Here is a 14,731-nt window from a genome sequence, read left to right as displayed (position 1 = left end):
ACTATCTTCAGGGTGAAAACCTAAGATCGTTGATCGGGCGACGATGGTGTTCGCGCAGTGTTCCCTTCTTGGAGGCGTCGTTTTTGGAGATTCTGTATTTCAGGTGTTGTCTTGGCGGTGGGTATTGCTGTTGTTAGGCCCGAGATACTGTAGCGGGACTTTTATTTCTTAGTTTTCTTTTCTTCTTTTTGGCTGTGTGCATCCGTAGTGCCATTAGGGTGGTGCGTTGTTGCAGAGGCTGGGTGTAATTGGTATCGTTTTGATATTAATATATTCCCTTTATCGAAAAAAAGTTGCTAACTTCCTGATGATATTTCCTTGTTGCGTTCTCTGAATAGTATGTAGCTAGTTCCTATCAAGTGGTATCAGTTTCTTGCGATTCTCGGTGGAGTATTGGATCTCGTTCGCTAAGGAGTTGGGATTCCGGCCGCAGAGTAGTTCTTCTTCTAGCTAGCATTTTCTGGAGTTCAATTGTAAAAAATTCTTGAGTTAAGGACTTTTGCTGCAAACCTCGCACACGGCTGCAACTCGTGGCTTGTTTTGTTTTGCAAAAAATCCTGGGACATAATCAAATTAATCCACCTAGTGCTAGGCGTTCCCGGATTCATCCTCATGGGCTTCATCATCAGTGTAGTCAACGCCGCGGTGGGCGCCGCAATTGCGCCGCATCGTATGGCCATTTGGCTGCCATAGAGGCAGGACAATGCCATCACCGCTCTCCTCGTCGATGTAGTCCTCCATGGTCACGCTGTAGGTTAACGACACCGGGGCGGCTCCATCTGCTTGGAGTCTTCACGGTGCATGAGCATGGAGAAGTCGGTCTTGGCAAGGACGTTTTTCAGATTTTATTTTTCATTTTTTTCAAATATGAATAATTTTCAGTTTAAACATTTTTAAATCTGAATAATTTTAAAATTTAAACATTTAAACCAAAGGAAGTAGTAGTTATAACATCATAAAGGGAATATTCTTAGATTTGAAAAATATAAAATTGTCAACTAGTGTGCAAACAACAATTGACAAAATGCGTTAGAAGGTCATACTTCGTGAACACACACTAGTAGAAAACAGTGCTTTCGCCTTTTGTCCCGGTCCGATCTGAGCCGGGACAAATGGCTCTCGCCATATGTCGCCTCGAAAACAGGTTGGAGAGCACGGGCCCTTTTATCGATTCGCGAGGACCCTTTTGTCATGGGTCGTGCCACGGGCCGGGACAAAAGGGTCTGAGGCTTTGTGCGGCCCTGTGGCACCTTTTTGTCGGTTTGAGCTACAAACCGGGACAAAAGATCCAGGCCTATATATACACAGCCAGCCCCCTCCACCTTCCTACCATTTTTTCCTTGGTGGTGAAAGGTGGAGGTTTATGCTAGCTCTTTTTTTTTCTTCATGTGCACAAGAGGTGTTTGATAAAATGTTTGTGAGGATGGCACTTTATTTTATTTGATAAGATTTTTCCTCTTTTTGGTCCTAAAATGTTATCAACTATTTTCTCGTATACATAGTCCATAAAATACTAATTTTAGCATGGTGATTGCATTTGATGCATAATTATACTTATGGTGCAGATGAGTCATCCATGGATGTACGGTAACTAGTGCGATCCCTCTTTCGAGAGGGCGTGAAATCTTACCTGCTTGTGGGCGAGACCAACAAGTCGAAGCAAGGTTTTATTTGTTGTCCATGTCTAAAATGTAAGAATGAGAAGGATTACTCTTGCTCAAGAACAATAAGTCATCGCTTTCTTCTTAGGATGCATCTTATTTCCTATACTACATTTAAAAGTGTGTGATGAAAAAATAACTATGAGGAAAAGTGTGATGAAAAACTAACTAAGAAGAAAAGTATGTGAAGAAAAACTAAGCAAGAGGAAAAGTGTATGACCGTGGCTCTATATAAAAGTTTATAGTGTGCTTTTGAGCGAAAATTCGTTTTGGCTCTCAGGTCTAGATGCTCTCGTTTCGTGGACCAATCATGCGCGCTGTGTTTCTGGTTTGTCAGTGTATTCAGACATGTATCCTTCTCTGTATCTTCTTATTTGAACAGTGCACATATCCATGTGCTTAGATTATTCAATGCTTACAGCACCGTTTTGGTCCAATAGTACCCGACGGAAGGAATTTCCTGTACCGTCATTTCAGGAACATGGACTTGCCCCCTTTCCCAGGCCATCAATCTCTCCGTCAATAACAGTTTAGAAAGCACAACTAAAGATAAGTTAATTTTCCAAAAATAGGAAACGCCTAAGAACACTGAGTAGGTTTCAATTTTTTTGCGGAAGCCACTGAGATTTTATTCTATATAACAGGGTTGCAATCATCCATTACAAGTTGTGAAGCACATTCAGGAATTTGGAGAAAGCAACAAACTGTACTGCCTTCCGACGTATCAAAATTAGACAATGTGCAACCCTATTTTATCTATGATCTAACTTCACAAGGATAAATTCCCAATGACTAAGAGTCGCTTCACCTCGTCAAATAGATGGCCATAGCTTGACCTAAGATTGAGGCACAAACCGTTTGGATGAACACCACTCCATAGCAAGGGAGATGCCTTCCAGCGTAGCGCATAGTTCAGTCTCCAGCGCTTCATTGCAATGAGATAGACATTGGCATGAAGAAAAATGACCTCAGCACTAGAATTTCTTAGGATCATACCTACTCCACCTTTTCCTTCTTCATCAAACGATCCATTAACAGATAATGCAGCCCAAATTTTCTCTGGCCTAGGCCATGGCATGCTAGGTTTCTGATTGAAACTCCCCAGGGCTTAGTACTGACCACATACGGCCCTTTTCCTTTCAGAACTTCATCCGATGTTCGTAGTCGGATGTGTCGTGCTCGGCAGAACATTCCCAATTGCAACTTCCATGGCTCAGCATTGATCCTGAATTCCTGATGCACACATGTGTGTCAGTGATGTTCATCAGACATTACTTTCTTCTCCTAAAGAAAATATATTTTCCTTTAATCAACTTACCTGCAAGTATTGTCGAAGTGCAACTCCACCCGTCATTCTGATAAACTATGTGAAAACCCACTCAAAGCTCTCCACTCGCAAAAAAGCTCTCCACCTGCTTGTCCTGGACTATGACACTTGCTAAAATTATGCTCTCAAAGTGGCTATTATCAACCACAAACAAACCAGATAACATGTCAAACAAGTTGGTCTTGTATGTCGTGTGGAAAGTTATAGCATCCCCAAAAAACTTTTCTCCACAGTTTTCAGTCAACATGTGTTACTTTTGACCCTATACTTAGTTATGTACCATCCATTGTCCGTCGTCTGAAGCAACCTGATCATAGCTGGGCACTCGTGTTGACACGACTTAGTGTTCTCCACCGATGGTTTGCCCTGAACAAAAAGAGAGAAGCAGAAACAACTTTTAATGTCACTAGAATGCACCTAGGCCATAGATGGACCAAAGGTTCACGTCACTCAACAGACAGTTACCAACAATCCGCACAAAATTTCCTGCATGCATTTTGGTCTTCACTTCATTTAGATGGCTCTTTCCATACCTAATTCCGAAACCATGCTCGCATGAGTACAAGTGTCCTGTCCAATGGTACCCTACCGACATGGACCAAGCATTCAGGCACCAGGCAGGATCGATGACCTCATCCTCAAGCTTTTCTGCATAACCATGTGGTCAATTTTTCAAGGGCACTCTTCCTAGATGCACCGATGCACACGTGTCATGTCAGTGGTGCCCGGCCAGCACGGGCCTTGTAACTGCGAGAAAAATGTATCAAAAAATTAGAAGCTATATGCATGCATCAAACTCAAGACATTCTCTAAGAAACTCGACAGCCTAGGTGCCATAATCTGTACATGACAAACGCCACCACAACACACAAAATCCCAACCAAAATCATCAAAAGTTCCACATGTGCTCTGACTAACTTAACTGAACCCACAAGGACATTGCAGCACTAAAGTTTTCTAACTATAATTCTGGGAATTTTCTCAATGTGATCTGACAAAAGTACACATACTAGTTATATGTACCAAATAAGGCCATCACAGTACACATTTTCTTCGCACTGAACATGTGAGTGACTTCCTGTATCTGCTCTAACGAAATTACAGCAAGAATCCTTATCTGACAGGCCAATACACCATGCCCTAACTTAATAATCTGTCTTTGTTTTTTGGCCTAACCGTAGCAAGAGGGTTCAAATCGAATTCAGAGCCCAACGTTACTGACTACATCATGGAGTAATCAGCTCATTTGTGAAAGTTCACAAATTGTACCCTTTTGTCCACCCCGGAGATTATGGATTTGCTTTTCGAGTTGGCTGTTGCAGAGTCAGCTTTTACCCGTCAGCTTCATGCCCACTCCCCTCCGGCCAAAGTTTGTAAGATGCCAACTTGCCAAGCACCGATTGCTTCGGCTGACCGGCCAACCATGGCTGCACTCGCCTTCTTTCCTCGCGACTGTGCCACTGGCGACAATCTCCGTTGTCCCCTCGTAGATAGCCACACTGAAACTATAGGAGACACAACCGGCTGGACAAAGGTTTGAGAAGATTATAACTCATAGTGCTCTAGCCAAAAACAAGTTTGCAGATACGAACCTGCTCACTAGATCCAACATCCAAGGAGAAGTCTATCTTTTGCCTGCGGTCGCCGACGAACTTGTGGTCTGATCTCGTCTCCTGTCGCCTGCTGGCTCGCTGCTCGAATCGCCGGACTCCAAAGCTTCTTGAAGAGTCGATGTTCCTCCAGAGCTATGTGGCAGCCTCTCCTCAACCATCTTCTCAGGCCAAATAAAATTTCTCCGGTCAGATCCGGAATCCACGCGTCGCTGGTTACACCAAATCCGAAAATCTAGACCATGGTCTAGGAAGCCGCCAGCAACCTGTTCCGTGGGTCCAGATCATCACGGTTAAAGCCATCGTCTCCAAACCACAGTTTCTCTCCGTTGCGCAACCGTTACTTCTGCGGGCCCTGTGTGCGACCGTACGCCACAACGACGTTGTATTCTTCAATTACTGACGTTCGTAGCTCATTCAATGCTGCTTGAATTGTCAATCTCAGTGCACGAACCAATGGTCCAGATAACAGGTCCATCTAGACCCGGGAGCCAAAACTCCACTCCGCTTTTGAGAAAACAGAAGGTAAGGTAGAATGGCTTGGTATTCATTGAATGTAAGTTTTAGCACTTGAGACATTGGAGGTAGCCCAAATTCAATCACATACTATGATTCAGGAGGGTGTCGGCCCGATATCGTCGGGCGCATCGGGTGATGCACTCCCTTGCGCCTCACCGCCGCCAAACGGCCTCCTTGTCATGCCGCCTGCGGTGTTCGATAGCCTCGGCTAAAGAGGAGTCCCCGTGGACCTCTTCGCAGCCTCTCTCCTCCGCCTCCACCGCCCTGCAGGTTGGCGTGGTAGCGAGCCCCGTTCCTAGCCGCTACCGCCACCGTGATGTCCCTACGCGACGATGGCATGCTCTAGCTCGCGGTTCTTCGGAGGTTGTCTGCCAGCGTTCTCGGTCCCCTCCACGTGACCTCGTCTAGGTCGGAGCACGGGTACACCGATCTCATGGCGATCGAGCGCACCGCTACGAGCTTGCGCCTCGCTACTAGAGCTTGACGGCGATCGGCGTCCCAAGGAGGCTCTCGAACGATCTGCAGTAGAGCACTGTTGCTTGGCGCCGTCACGATTTCAGTCTTGTGTAGTTAAGAGAAAAGACACAATTTTCGCTAAAACTCAAGAATGGATAGAAATTTAGGGTTGAACATGCAGGACCAACTCAATAACTACTAACATTGTGAGATTGGCCTTAGCTTTTGACTCAAAAATTGGATTATTCGGTTTAAAACCTTCGGATTATCCTAATTAATTTTGGATAATCCATATTTGCATGCTATTTTCTATACCATATCTTATACTGTATTTGGAGTACCACGTCGAAATCGGATAGGAACCGAATTCTTTAAAATCAGTATATGAAAACCTTAAAACAGATCCCGATGTCGATTTCGGTGCGGAAATTATCCTATCCATTTAAACTTCTAGTCACCATGCTTTCCTATCAAATTATGTATTTAATCACCACCGGTAGGCAATATGCAGGGAAGAGAGGGCATTTTGAACTAGTTTGGTTGATATCAACACCGAATGAAAATAAAAAGGTTAACTTAAGAGAGTTGTGAGAAGCAGTGGAGCAAATTGAAGCCTTTTTTTTATACGATACCTTTTCGGGATTAGCGATAGGATGGCTCAGATTAAATGATAACACGAGACCATTCGGAGATTTGCACTGTTTTGAGTCTTGGAGTCTATGTAAGCACAAGCCTAAATTGTATGTTATCAAAAATGAGATATATGTTAGGTTGTAAAAAAGAACAACATGCCCTTTATTATGAAAGTGGTGCATTTTACCCCATTAATTGTGGATGCAAATAAGGGGTGTATCGAAGCAGACCACGAAAATTAATGTTAGTAAAATAAAGATGGTGTTGTTTATTCTTCATGGTTTTCCCTCGATGACACTACAAATGTATGAGTGTCGTACGTCTAGCACCACACATGGTATTGTCATATGCATAGAGGTTTCCGTGCATGGCAAGAAGTGAAGCATACCATGGGACTAATCATCGGACAAAAACCAGGCATGGTATTGTCGTATGCATAGAGGTTTCGAATGTATAATGTATACGTGTTTGTACATGAAACTAATCGTAGTATTTATAACAACACCAAGGTAATATTCTCAAATTTGGAAATATTAAATTGCTAATCAGTTTGCAAACAACAATTGGTAAAGTGTGATAGAAGGTCCTTCGAGAACACATATTTGATGTGACCCAATTAGAACAATATGTCACACTTTCTTGTTAGGCTGCATGTTACTTCCTATGCTACTACATTTTAAAATGTGTGATGCAAAACTAACTAAGAGAAAAATTGTATGACCGTGGCTCTATATAAAAGTTTGTAGTCTTTTGAGAAACTGAAGGTAAGGTAGAATGGCCTGGTATTATTTGAATGTAAGATTTTAGGACTTGAGATATTGGAGGTACCCCAAAATTCAACCACATACTACGATTCAGGAGGTGTCAGCTTCCATGCCCACCATGACACAAGTCAACCGCTTCACGTTGCCGCTTGTCGGTGCAAGACATGTTGTTGGAGGCTCCTCAAATACGCCAGTCCCGGGTTGTCCACTCTGTGGGGGATCCACGGCGAATCATCCCTGGTTGAAGGCCCGGAGTTGTTCAATGCACGGCGGGGGAGAGGGACTGCTTCGCCGGCGGGCGTGTTCTCTCCGATTCATGTGGATCGGCTGCGAGGAGGAGAGACGAAGATGAGCACGCGTGTCAGATTCCGAAATCGTTAGAAAAAGTTCAATCTCTGCGAAGGGAAGATAACTTGCTCCGCACGCTACAAGTGGCGCATGGTGGTGCCACATGTCGCAACGGGAAGTAGTCTCCTTGCTCGCCACATGTCGCACAGGGGAAGTAAGGTGGGGATAAGGGGGGAGAGAGAAGGCAGAGGGGGATGCGGTGCATCAGTTTTTCCCTTTATTTTCTAGATTCGTTTTTTTTTAATGAAATATATCTTGAGAAACGTTAGTTCAAATTACGACCCGTTTTCACTTTTGAGATACTCGCGTCGATATCTTCAGAACTAGATCTCATGTTGATAGGTTTTAAGATACTTTTTTCGTACTTCTAATACTAGTTTGTTGGTACTCGTCGTGTGTGCCTAACTGTACTCGTGCTTAAACTGATAAGTACTCCTCTGCCTAGTGTATTTGGTGCATTTTTGTCTTTATTCGTTAACTGTACTCGCTCGTATATGCAGATGTACTTGTACTCGTTCGTGTGTGTTGATGTACTTCTGTAGCTATACTCGCTCGTGTGTGCAATTGTATTTCGTGCAAATTGTACTCGGTCGTGTGTAGCTGTACTTGTACCTCGCTCGTGTGTGTGGTTATACTCGTGCTTTATAAGCAATTGTACTCGTTATTCGTTGTACTCGTGCTCTGTAGGTAAGTGTACTCTTGCACTGTACTCGTGTCTTTACTGAGTTATACTCATCCTTTTGTTAGAGCATGTCTAACAGGCTCCGTATTTTTTCGCCCCTTAAAACGCGAGTAGAGGACCCTGTACCGGCCGAAAACTCGGACGAGCTAGCAGACCCCGTATCCCCACCCCGTAAAACAGAATATTCTTTTCATTGATCTCCATGAGCCTTTTTGTATCATCCTCATTTGGAGCTCGGAGATACGTCTCTCTATACAACTTGATCACCATCTTGGCAAACATACGCACGCAATCCGTGGTTGTTTGCACACCACTGCGAAGGTACTCATCGGTATAATCTGCTGGTATACCGTATGCAATAACCCTCATGGCGGCAGAAATTTTTTGATATGGGCTAAATCCCATGACTTGGGCAGCATTTCTTCTTTGCTTGAAATAATCGCAATTGGCCTCGCAATCTTTGACGATTCTCTCGAACAAAGACCTACGCATTCGGTACCGTCTACGGAAGAGGCGGGGAGGATAGGTCGGTACCTCGGCGAAATAATCTTGCATCAGCTGTTCGTGGCTGAGCGCGGTTCTGCGGAATGCACATACGCCCATCACGGATCACTTTCCGCTGATCCAGCAGCTTCATGCGGTCCTCCGTTTGCTTCAGCTTCTAACAGGAGCAGCATCATCTCCGTCTCGTCGTCGTTGAGCAACTCGTCGATATCCGAATCGTGGAATCCGACGACGACCAATCGGTCGACGCCGCGTCCAAATCCGCCATGTGCACATCCTCCGGCCATCTACCACGGTGTACCATACATCAGCCCCAAATCCGACCAATTTTACCGCGGCAACGAAGAAGAACGCGGCGGAATACTCACCGGCGACAAACGGCGGAGAAGACCACGGCGGAGAGCGGGCGGCGCGCGCGGAGGGACGCGGAACCGGGCGGGGTGCGGCGGAAGGTGCGGCGAAGGCCGACGCAGCACGACGCGGCTCGGCGGACGGCGGAGGGGCGCGGATCTGACGGATTCCGGCGGCGGCGCGGGTGGCGGCGGCGCGCGGGGAAAATAGGTTAGAGGAACTGAAATGTCCGCGCGCTTTGAATTGGGATCTGGTTTCGCCCACTATCCCCGCCTCCCACCCCGCACAAGTAGGGGGCGACGACCTCGCCCCGTGATACGAAACAGCAAAAAGCGATGCGGGGGCCGTTTTACGGGGCGTGCTAGACGGCCGGGTAGAGTCGGAAACCCTCAAATCGGGCGGTTATTATACGGATTTGCCCCTTTTACGGGTTCGTTAGACCTGCTCTTATACTTTAATTTGTTCGCAGTTATATTTGTAGGCATACTATTTCGGCACAATATTTGTGCACTTTTTAAAAGCTGAATACGGTGTGTACGTGCTAATGTCATAAAGGTAGCTATAGTTTCGATCGGTGGCTTACACGTGCTAGCTAGCTTGTCTACGTGGCTTGCATGGATACTCGCTAAGGGTATTTCTAGCTGGCGCGATGCATTTCGAACATCTAAACGGACGCGTCGTGTCCGTTTGCGTCCGAGGCAAATGGTCGAAATCGGTCCGAGCGTCCGTTTGCGTTGGGGGTGGCTCCAACAGTACAACGTATAATTTTTTTTTGCATTCATGCAACCATAATTTACATTAATAAAAAAACATAAAAGCCATAAATGTGTGGTAAAAGTAGGTGCTGTTTCTACTGCTGTCGTCGTCCCGACGAGTCAATGAACTCCGGCGTCGGCCATGGAAGCTCGTACGCCGGCGGTGGAGGAGGTACCGCCGCATGGGCAAGAGATTGTGGCCAGGGATCCTAGGCCGGAGCAGCACGCGGAGCGCGGTCGTTGGAACGCATCGACGTGGCCGAAGGAGTCACCGGCCTCCCTACGCGAGCGCCGACTCGCGGAGCCGGATTATGAGCCCGTCCCACAAAGCAAGGTCGTTGAGCTCGTCCCCGCTCGCTGTTGGCTGTGCTGCCATGGCAATGGTCAACTTCTCGGAAAATGTCCGGCGGCTGGTCTCCGGATCCCACGCCGGCCCGCCGTCTTGGTTGTAGTGTGCCATGTTCATGTCCTCATCCGCGTCGATCTCACACTCGAAGTAGTCTACGTTGCCGAGGTAGCCAGCGCGGCGGCTCGCGTCGAACTCCCACGTCCCGAATGAAATCCAGTTGTAGGAGTTCAGCGCGTACGCGTGATCCTCCCGCGAATCCGGCGGCAAGATCGCTCGGCGGCGGCGCACCTCGTCCCGCCGCTCTCGGCCCTCGTGCGGCACGGGGGGCGGCACGCGTCTCGAGTTGAGGTACCAGCCCTCCCGGCAAGTTCGCGTCCGGCCATGGTACCGGCCTGTTTTCCTCCCATAGGTTCTGCGTGGAAGTCAACACGGACGTATCGACCGACCCGTGCCTTCTTGCCAGACCGCGAGCCGCTAGACTCGTGGTCGTTCTTGGTCTTGCGGAACGGCCAGCATTTCTTCCCCATGGCGTCGGTGGGGATGGATCGTGTGGGATGTGGCAATGGTTTGGTCGGGGAAATGGCCGCCGGCAGCGTCCCTTTAAGAGGCTCGGACGCCATCTCGCCTTCGATGGCCTGCCACTGCAACGCCGCCTAGCTGCGCACGCTGCAGCTTTAGAAGCCGAGGCGCGTGATGTCTACGCACACTCTTTTTCCTGTAGATGTGTTGGGCCTCCAAGAGCGTAGGTTTGTAAAACAACGACTAAGTTTTCCCTTAAGTGGATCACCCAAGGTTTATCGAACTCGGGAGGAAGAGGTCAAAGATATCCCTCTCATGCAACCCTGCAACCACAAAGCAAGAAGTCTCTTGTGTCCCCAACACACCTAATACACTTGTCAGATGTATAGGTGCACTAGTTCGGCGAAGAGATAGTGAAATACAGGTGGTATGAATAAATATGAGCAGTACTAACGACACCAGAAAATAGCTTGATGCTACAACTGGCGTGTGGTTGATGGTGGTAATATTGCAGCGATAGAGATGCGAGAAACGATAAACAAGCAAAGTGATAGCAGATTTGAAAACAAGGCCTAGGGATCATACTTTCACTAGTGGACACTCTCAACATTGCACTCATAAAGGAATATATATAAGCATCTCACTATGCTATTCGAATTACTCTCGGCAAGATAACGAACTTTAATTCATCATGTAGGTAAACCTTAAAGATGTAATCCCAAGTACTAATAAACACCTGACACTTTGAGCATTCATAGGAGGTACTAACACACCACAATTTCATAGAGACATCCAACTCAAATCATAACTCATGAATAAGTATTCTGTGAAATATAGCCTAAGAGACCCACACGGTGCACACACACTGTCACCTTTACACACGTGGGACAAGGAGTCTCCGAGATCACATAAGTAAAATCCACTTGACTAGCATAATGACATCTAGATTACAAGCATCATCATATGAATCTCAATCATGTAAGGCAGCTCATGAGATTATTGTATTGAAGTACATAGGGAGAGAGATTAACCACATAGCTACCGGTACAGCCCTTAGCCTCGGGGGAGAACTACTCCCTCCTCATGAACTGAGACAGCGGTGATGAAGATGGCGGTGGTGTCGATGGAGGAGCCTTCCGGGGCACTTTCCCGTCCCGGCGGCGTGCCGAACAGAGAGTCCCGTCCCCAGATCTTGGCTTCGCGATGGCGGCGGCTCTGAAGGTTTCTCGTAAATTGGTTTTTCCGTCTCGATGTTTTAGGTCGTGGACCTTTATATAGGCGAAGAGGTGGAGTCGGAGGGTCGACGAGGCGGTGACACACTAGGGGGCGCGACCCACAGCGTCGGCCTATCATCCGGGGCCCACAGGGCCCTCCTCCTCGGTCTCTCTCGGGTGTTCTGGAAGCTTCGTGAAATTCTAAGATGCTAAGCGTTGATTTCATCCAATTGAGAATATTTCCTTACTAGGACTTCCGAAACCAAAAAGCAGAAACAGAACCGGCACTTTGGCATCTCGTCAATAGGTTAGTTCCGTAAAACGCATAAAATCATCATAAAGTGTGAACAAAACATGTAGGTATTATCATAAAACAAGCATGGAACATAAGAAATTATCGATACGCTGGAGACGTATCAGCCACCCCAACCTAAGTTCCTACTCGTCCCGAGTAGGTACACGATAACAAAGATCATAACTCAAGTCACAAGCTACCAACATGAACTTAAACATACTATTGTAAAGCATATGAGATGAATGCAGCGATTCAAAGCAATGGTAAATACAATGGTTAAACAACTGAATCATATAGCAAAGACTTTTCATGAATAGTACTTTCGAGACAAGCAGCAATATGTCTTACATAAGAGTTAACTCATAAAGCAATAAATTCAAAGTAAAGGCATTGAAGCAACACAAAGGAAGATTAAGTTTCAGTTGTTGCTTTCAACTTGTAACATGTATATCTCATGGATATTGTCAACATAAAGCAATATGATGAATGCAAATATGCAAGTATGTAAGAATCAATGCACGATTAACACAAGTGTTTGCTTCTTGAGATGGGAGGAAATGGGTGAACTGACTCAACATAAAAGTAGAAAGAAGGCCTTCAAAAGAGGGAAGCATCGATTGCTATATTTGTGCTAGAGCTTTTATTTTGAAAACATAAAGAGAGCATAAAAGTAAAGTTTTGAGAGGTGTTTGTTGTTGTCAACGAATGGTAGTGGGCACTCTAACCCCCTTGCCGACAAACCTTCAAAGAGCTGCTCCCATGAAACATTTTTATTTTTTGGGTGGCACTCCTTCCAACCTTTACTTTCACAAACCATGGCTAACCGAATCCTCGAGTGCTCACAACAATCTCATACCATGAAGGAGTGCCTTTTTATTTTAGTTTTATTTAGATGACGCTCCTCCCCACCTTTCTCAAGCCATGGCTAACCGAATCCTCGGGTGCCGTCCAACAATCACATACCATGGAGGAGTGTCTATTTTTTTTTGTAAAATTATGAAGGTTAATTAATTTGGGACTGCGAATCCCATTGCCAGCTCTTTTTGCAAAATTATTGGATAAGCGGATGAAGCCACTAGTCCATTGGTGAAAGTTGCCCAACAAGATTGAAAGATAAACACCACATACTTCCTCATGAGCCATAAAACATTGACACAAATCAGAGGTGATAAATTTTGAATTGTTTAAAGGTAGCACTCAAGCAATTTACTTTGGAATGGCAGAGAAATACCATGTAGTAGGTAGGTATGGTGGACACAAATGGCATAGTGTTTGGCTCAAGGATTTGGATGCATGAGAAGTAATCCCTCTCATACAAGGCTTAGGCTAGCAAGGTTATTTGAACCAAACACAAGTATGAACTAGTACAACAAAACTCACATAAAAACATATTGTAAGCATTATAAGACTCTACACTGTCATCCTTGTTGCTCAAACTTTTACTAGAAAATATCTAGACTTTAGAGAGACCAATCGTGCAAACCAAATTTCAACAAGCTCTATGTATTTCTTCACTAATAGGTGCAAAGTACATGATGCAAGAGCTTAAACATGAGCACAACAATTGCCAAGTATCACATTGTTCAAGACATCATACCAATTACTACATGTAGCATTTTCTGTTTCCAACCATATAACAATTAACGAAGCAGTTTCAACCTTCGCCATGAAAATTAAAAGCTAAGAACACATGTGTTCATACGAACCAGCGGAGCGTGTCTCTCTCCCACACAAGCATTTATTCAAACAAAAACAAAAACAAAAACAAACAGACGCTCCAAGTAAAGTACATAAGATGTGGCCGAATAAAAATATAGTTTCAAGGGAGGAACCTGATAATTTGTTTCGATGAAGAAGGGGATGCTCTTGGGCATCCCCAAGCTTAGATGCTTGAGTCTTCTTGAAATATGCAGGATGAACCACCGGGGCATCCCCAAGCTTAGAGCTTTCACTCTCCTTGATCATATTGTATCATCCTCCTCTCTTGATCCTTGAAAACTTCCTCCACACCAAACTCAAAACAACTCATTAGAGGGTTAGTGCTCAATCAAAACTTACATGTTCAGAGGTGACATAATCATTCTTAACACTTCTGGACATTGCACAAAGCTACTGAAAGTTAATGGAACAAAGAAATCCATCAAGCATAGCAAAACAGCAATGCGAAATAAAAGGCAGAATCTGTCAAAACAGAACAGTTCGTAAAGATGAATTTATAAGAGGCACCAGACTTGCTCAAATGAAAATGCTCAAATTGAATGAAAGTTGAGTACATATCTGAGGATCACTCACGTAAATTGGCATAATTTTCTGAGTTACCTACAAAGAATTAGACCCAGATTCGTGACAGTAAGAAATATGTTTCTATGCGCAGTGAATCCAAATCTAGTATCAACCTTGCTATCAAAGACTTCACTTGGCACAACAATGCAATAAAAATAAGATAAGGAGAGGTTGCTACAGTAGTAACAACTTCCAAGACACAAATACAAAATAAAAGTACTGTAGCAAAATAAACACATGGGTTATCTCCCAAGAAGTTCATTCTTTATAGCCATTAAGATGGGCTCAGCAGTTTTAATGATGCACTACAAGAAATAGTATTTGAACCAAAAGAGAGCATCAAGAGGCAAATTCAAAACACATTTAAGTCTAACATGCTTCCTATGCATAGGAATCTTGTAAATAAACAAGTTCATGAAGAGCAAAGTGACAAGCATAGGAAGATAAAACAAGTGTAGCTT

General features: G+C 45.0%; 2 long non-coding RNA genes across 3 annotated transcripts; both read right to left on the bottom strand.

Moving 5' to 3' along the window:
• Positions 1 to 2,444: 2,444 nt before the first annotated feature.
• On the bottom strand, positions 2,445 to 3,607 carry LOC139831787 (uncharacterized). Its single transcript, XR_011746145.1, has 3 exons — positions 3,522 to 3,607; positions 2,980 to 3,354; positions 2,445 to 2,894 (listed from the first exon to the last, which is right to left on the bottom strand). It is a non-coding gene; the product is annotated as an uncharacterized lncRNA (long non-coding RNA).
• Positions 3,608 to 3,651: 44 nt separating this feature from the next.
• Positions 3,652 to 4,657, bottom strand: LOC139831786 (uncharacterized). Of its 2 annotated transcripts, none has more exons than XR_011746143.1 (3): positions 4,581 to 4,657; positions 4,258 to 4,512; positions 3,652 to 3,735 (listed from the first exon to the last, which is right to left on the bottom strand). It is a non-coding gene; the product is annotated as an uncharacterized lncRNA (long non-coding RNA). The 2 variants fall into 2 exon arrangements; XR_011746144.1 differs by having other exon boundaries at positions 4,258 to 4,493.
• Positions 4,658 to 14,731: the final 10,074 nt, after the last annotated feature.

The sequence above is a fragment of the Lolium perenne genome, chromosome 5 (assembly GCF_019359855.2).
Source record: "Lolium perenne isolate Kyuss_39 chromosome 5, Kyuss_2.0, whole genome shotgun sequence".
In the NCBI taxonomy this organism is placed as follows: Eukaryota; Viridiplantae; Streptophyta; class Magnoliopsida; order Poales; family Poaceae; genus Lolium; species Lolium perenne.
Note: the sequence above shows the minus strand (reverse complement) of the source record. Positions and strands in the feature narration are given on the sequence as shown.